Below are 6,445 nucleotides of genomic sequence, written 5' to 3'. Positions count from 1 at the left end.
ATTATATTATATTATATTCTTTTCAAGTAATTTCTGTTCTAGCCTTTTGTATTCTGTTGTCTATTACACTATATATTTCGATTACAGAGATCTCCTGTCGACATAAGCAGTCTTTTAACAAAACTTTGTCCGGTCAAATGTATGTGTAACGCAGAGGATGAAGCGTGTCGCTGGTTAGAATTTCTCTCTCTCATGTAGGGAGTATGAACCACAGAAACAGTGTTTGGCACAGAAGCAGAAGCTCATAATTATTTGAATATTTTCTCCCTCATGAATAATACAAATATTGCTTGCTGGACTTGGTGCTCTCTCTCTCTCTCTCTCTCCCGTCTCTCTCTCTCTCTCTCCAGTCTCATCCATCTCTCTCTCTCATCTTTCTCTTCTCTCCACTCTCTCTCCTCTTCTCTCTCACAACTCTCCACGATCTTTCTCTCTCTCTGTGTGTGTGTGTTTCTGTGTGACTGCATTGACTGTTTGTGTGTTCTGTGTACATGCATGTACACCTGTGCTTAGGCATGAACAAGATGCCAAGAGTGTGTTTCCGCATTCATATTGATCTCACCATCCTTTTTACCCATGAGTGTTTATTTTGTGCACATATATAAGTTGTATTGTATATGTGTGTGTGCGAGTGTGTAGAGGTTAAAAGGTTGCCAGTCACCCTCCTCCAGGGTTCCAGGCTGCCAGTGAACATATGTTTGTCTCTGTGATCTCTTGGCCCACCAGCCATACAGGCTCGCAGTGTGTGTCCCCTCAGACTCTGCCACTGCCAGGAGAGCAAACATGTTGATGTGGAGTCTGAGTGAAGACAAGGAGCCAAAGAGGAGCTGCAGTAGCAGCATGGTGGATTGATGCTTGAGGTTTCTGTCTGCTGTTGCTGTATAGCACCCCCTCCACCCACAAAGGGTGGTCTGCCTTAAAATTGTGGTCTATGCATTTGAGTGTGTTTGATCCAGATTTATAGATTATGTGGGGTCTACTACATGGCCTGCAATTATATTGTAGACCTGTGGATGGTGAAACAGAAAAGCTGGTTTTCACTGTTTGTGGATCAGACTTTAACAAGTCACCATCAGGTAGCAAACCCTGCTAGTAATGTCTTCATTTAAAGACAGAAGAAGCAGTTTGGTGCAACTGTACCTGAAGAGTCAGCTCCTATATATATACTCTATAACATACTGTGTATATAAAACAGTTGACAGGCCTATGACTTTTGTATTACAGTAAGTCATTCTCAACTGCCATGCCTTTGCCACAGCTGGATTAATTATTTTTTCTGTATTACTGGGACCAGTGTAAAGCCGACTCTGACAGTGTCAGGCTTTTCTGAATGTACATGTGCTGACAGTCAAACAGGAATCGGTGTGAAAAAACCTTTTAGAACTTTTGACATAGTGGAAAATTGCACATTGTCTGCCAATGTACTTATTTAGCCTCTGAAATTTCTAGTTTTAGATTCCACCCACAATACAGCATTGGTAGTTTCAGAGATTTCTCTGTGAATATGACAAATGTTTTCTATAAAACTTTGTCAATTAAAGGACCGGTGTGTAGGATTTAGTGGCACTTCACTCACTTCACCCTCACCTTCCAAGCGTAAAGGACCGTAAAAAACCCCTTCTAGACCAGTGTTTGGTTTGTCCGTNNTTTGGTTTGTCCGTTCTGGGCTACTATAGAAACATGGCGTTTTAATCTGTGTCCTTAATAATTGTTGAAATTACTATAAGAAATGTGAAAGGTGTCTACCCCACAGAGAATTATCATCCATCTCTGTAGTTTCCTCTCGCTCTTTTAGCTATTTGGTGTCTTTCGGCTCATTGTTTTGGTTTTATGGCCCACACCCACCCATTTACTGTATTGGTTCATTGTCACTGCTCTCATCTGTTTCCAGACGTAGTCCACAGCTGTTTTTAGCAAAAAGCTTTGATGAATCCATTGCATGCCACTTCACCAGCACCAAACAACAGACTGACACAGTTAGCAACTAGTTGGTGAACATAGTGGAGCATTTAGCCACTAAAGAGCCAGATATTTCCCTCAGGAGTTGGTAAAGACCAAACCAGAACTAAAAAGTGAGTGAATATGGTGTGGTCTGCAGTCGCTAAGGTGTGGCTAAGGTGTGGCTTAGCTACAAAGCTAAATAGTTGCAGTGAGCTAGACTTGTACAAAAAGACATGGTTGGTTTATTTTAAAATACCCTCAAGGTAGACAGCTGATGGGTGACAATGTTGTGGGCCTTTGACCAAAAAGAGGGTTGTAAAAAAGTCGTATACTGTAGCTTTAATGATAAAAAAGGGTGGGTGACGTATTTGAACCACTGAAAGTACTTGAATAATGATAAAGTTAAATTTTACTTGCTATGAGCTGATAATCATTTTAAGCGTTTGGATTTTACATGTTGGAAGATCCTTCTTGACAGACTAAGTGCTGATTTTCTGACCATCAGACTGCTCCCATTACTCTGTAAAAACAACAGAGGGAGAATAACTGATGATCAATGGTTACTTTCACATTAGATGAAATTTCTGTGGTTGCAGATATCATTACAGTTGTTTTAATATGGCCAGCAATACTTCAAGGGCACTCACTGGGGGAAAAACAATCAGTTTTAAACCCCCTTGTGAATATTTTGCCACAAGAGGGGGCTAGGATAGTTGCAATTTGTCTGAAACTGAAATGTAGTCAGAAAACAATCCTTAATCCTCTTAAAAAGGAAATAAACCCCCAGAGAGATCCTGAACATTAGGTCAAATGATTATTTCCTTTTCAGTATGACTCAGTTTTGTGTGCCGTTTATTTTTGAGTTCAATCAACATAGTTATTGTACTTGAGTTTATTGGTCTCGTAGGAACTCTGATGTGAGTCAGATAAAAATGTTCCTCCTTCCAAACTGTCTCAAACTGTTTCAAAACTGCTGTTGTAATAGAGACATCCAGCCCAGTGAAAGTCATGTCACATTTGTGCTAACTTGGCTTCAGTACAGTCAGAGACGAAGATAGGGGGAAATATGGAGGGACATAAGAAGACAGAAGAGAGGAAGAGAATGACCGAGGGATGGCCAGAAGACAAAAAAAAGAAAAGAGCCGTTCCTTATTCATCTGATTCTAATTTGGATGTAAATTGCAGGCTGATGTCACGGCGGAGCGGCATGTTGCTGGGTAATCACAGTGGAATCCTGGAGAATGAAGCCAGAAAGAAAATACTGCTAGACAGGTGCACAACAGAGCTGCTCAATAGAGCTGTAGTTTCCTCTGCGCTATCTATCTCGCACACGACAGAACATGGGCGGCAGTGCATACGGCAGTGCTCATACAGGCTGTCATAGTGTACACTACTCAAGTTCAATCTGAAACTCCGACATTGAGGCTGGAGCAGCTGTTACTGCCAGCAGCTACAGTAACTCTCTTTTCTTTCTTCTTCTTCTTGCTTTCCTTCTCTCTCGCACACACTCCCATACAAATGCCTCCCCACCTTCATTCTCATTCTACTCTTTAACTTGTTTCTTTTTCTCCCTGCTCTGTTTTCTTTTTCTGTGCTGCCACCCGTCCGCCTGCATCGGCCCACTTCTGGGCGGCATGCCACTGTCCCGGCCCCCTCCATCACATCTGCTGATGATAAGTTTTCTGCCGTTCATTAACAAATAAAGTTCAGCAGCCTGTCTATTTGTGCCAAGGCAAAAAAATTTGACGTCTAATTGTTTACTTCTAAATCAGTGTGATGTTGCTTTCCTGCTGAACCGCACACACATTCCTCTGCCGTGTCCCCATTTGATGATGTCAGTGGTGGATTGTGGGGTTTTTGGTTGGGGGCAGCGAATGGCTAAGTGACTGCGAGAGCCCCCAGTAATCCCTCTGTTCAGGATGGGGCCCGCTGGGGCCCAATGAAAGATGTAATAGGATCCCTCTGTATGCCTGCTTCCCCTGCAGGGTTAGAGATTAACACTAGTGTCATATTCGGCTCTGTCTGCCAGAGCTGGACCCCTCTGTCACACTCCCTAACAAGCCTGAACATTTCACAGGCTTGAGATCAAATCAACATAGATTATTGCAGTGTTTATTCAGGATTATAATTGTTTTTCAAGGGACACAGGTTTTTTTTTTATACACAAAAGCATCTTCATGTATGTTTACTGCTTGATTCAATGACATAACAATATCCAACAGATTTAAAATATACATAATATATAAATGGCCTATTTATATTTAAACTGGCAATACGTGGCATCACTATCAATGTCGGTATCCTGCGATGATCGACTGAAATATGCACATTTGGAGCTTTAACCGTATTTCATGTATTGACATAAGCAAGCAGCCAAAACAGCAACCGTCATAACCAAAAGCTTCCCTCCTGTGTTAGTTATTTTTCCAGGTCTGTCTTCTTTGCCAGAGAGCAAAAGGCCTACAGCATCATTTCCTTTAGGCTGATGACGTCTATGGAAAAACAGAACAACAGGAGAAGAAAAGGCGGTGGTTGACGGCAGCCGCTGCTCTGTCAAACCCCAGAGTGAAACAGTGACTTTACCCACTGTGGCGTCACAAGGCTGAATACACAGGATGGATTAGCGTGACGTTAAAAGTGTCAGTCAGCCAGAGTTTGTGTGAGGGCTTGCAGTTCCATATTTTAGATGCCACTTGTTTGAGTGTATAACACACAGACACACAAACACACTGACTTACAGACACAGGCATGAAGAGAAATAAAAAATAAGGAGATACATGGCTGCCAACACTCACTGCCAACAGTTCTGGACCCACTAAAACAGCCAGCTTTGACCAGTTTCAGTGGCAGCAGTGACAGAGAGAGGGAGAGCTGTGGCTTCTGAGTAGAAACCCAGTCTGCTGCAGTTTGGCAAACCCCTGGACCTTTACAGTGTGAGTTTGTGTGCTTGCTTGTGTGTGTGTGCACAGAGTCTCCAGTACTGGAGAGGCTTCAGAGAAAAGAGAAAAAGTGTGTGTGTGTGTGTGTGTCGGTGTGTCGGTGCATGGCCAGTAGTCTGGCAAACCAAACGTGCATACGTGCACATAGGGATTTAGTGGTGGGAAAACTCCTCTAACATGTGTGCACGCACTCACACATATACTCGCAGGCATGCACACAGTCAGGAGTCAGCTGTCTACCCCTGCTTCTCAGCTCATTAAACCAAATCCCAGGGACTGGACTGAAGAATTTAAATGAGAAACCCCCCTCCTTTGAAGTTCTGCCCCTTTCAGCTTACCGTAGCCGTAGCTGCACTTCTTGCAGGTACAACACACCCACTTTGTCAATGCTCCGTGCCCCTTCTTTCAGTATTGCGTGTGGCCTCCACTGCACCTTTGGGTGTCAAACCGGCAGCTCGAGCCGACACTGACGACACTGACGGCCCCTTTTGCCTGGGCTCTGACCTTGGGGAGGGGGTACTTAGTTTTAAACCCTGAAATCGTATATATGTGTAAATCCGACAAAAATCCCCCGCCCAACACTCCCAACCAGCCCACGTTTGTCTGTGCCTTGTAGCTTCAGGTCCCCACGGAAACTGGATAACAGCACTGTTTAGAGGAGCTTGGGATTCATTTGGGATAACAGGACTTGCCTGACAGGCCGAGGGAGCGTCCATGGTCTCTTGCAACAGTAACCAGAGAGAGAGGGGTGAAAGAGAGAGCAGATTAGAGACTTTCAATGGGAGGACTTTAGGTAACTGTTTTGCAAAATAGGCTGATCCTCTTGTTTACCTCACTGCCATTAACCCTAACAGTAAAAGACACATGACTGCTGTGCTGAAATGTGTGTGTAGAGTGTCTTTCACAACCCTTAGGTAATAGAAACCTTTTGTCGAAGTCCAGAATGACATGAAATTCAACAGATCGAAACTGTATCCCAAGACAAACAATTAGCCTTTCACTTATTTTGATTTTTTCTCAATATTTCTGGGGGCTTTTATCGCCTTTATTAGATATGACAGCTGTAGAGACGTGGGGGGGCGGGGGCCACGCAGCAAAGGGCCACAGGTCGGAGTCAAACCCATTCTTACTGCTATGTGGCTTATGTTAAAAAGAAGATGGGGAAATAGGTCAAAAGTATTTATCAGTGTTTTTTTTGTCAATGAAAGACTTCCTTAGAGTTTTCAATGTGCTTACCGATAGTTTTGACAGCTGTAAAAGTCATCAAAGAAGACACAAGTGAGCAGGGTTCTCCAGCAGAAATGTAAAAATCTTCTCTGTCAATGTGAGTTTTGGATTTAGCCCTCATACTTTGACGTTTGTCATCAAAGCCTTTTTCTTCAGCTTACCCAGAACTCTTTTCATTGTTTTATTGATTAACGCAGAAATAGTGTCAAACCTCTCTGGATAAAGTTCGACAACAGTCTCAGAAGAACCCACAGTAGCAGCTGCCTGTGTCAGTGAGTCAAGAATATGCATCTCCATTTCATTTTTCTTCACTCTCTCATCTTCCTTTGCCGTGAACT

The sequence above is a fragment of the Morone saxatilis genome, unplaced genomic scaffold, assembly GCF_004916995.1.
Source record: "Morone saxatilis isolate NCDOM2014 unplaced genomic scaffold, NCSU_SB_2.0 Contig19, whole genome shotgun sequence".
In the NCBI taxonomy this organism is placed as follows: domain Eukaryota; kingdom Metazoa; phylum Chordata; class Actinopteri; family Moronidae; genus Morone; species Morone saxatilis.
The sequence above is the reverse complement of the archived record's forward strand: the minus strand, read 5'-3'. Positions refer to the sequence as shown.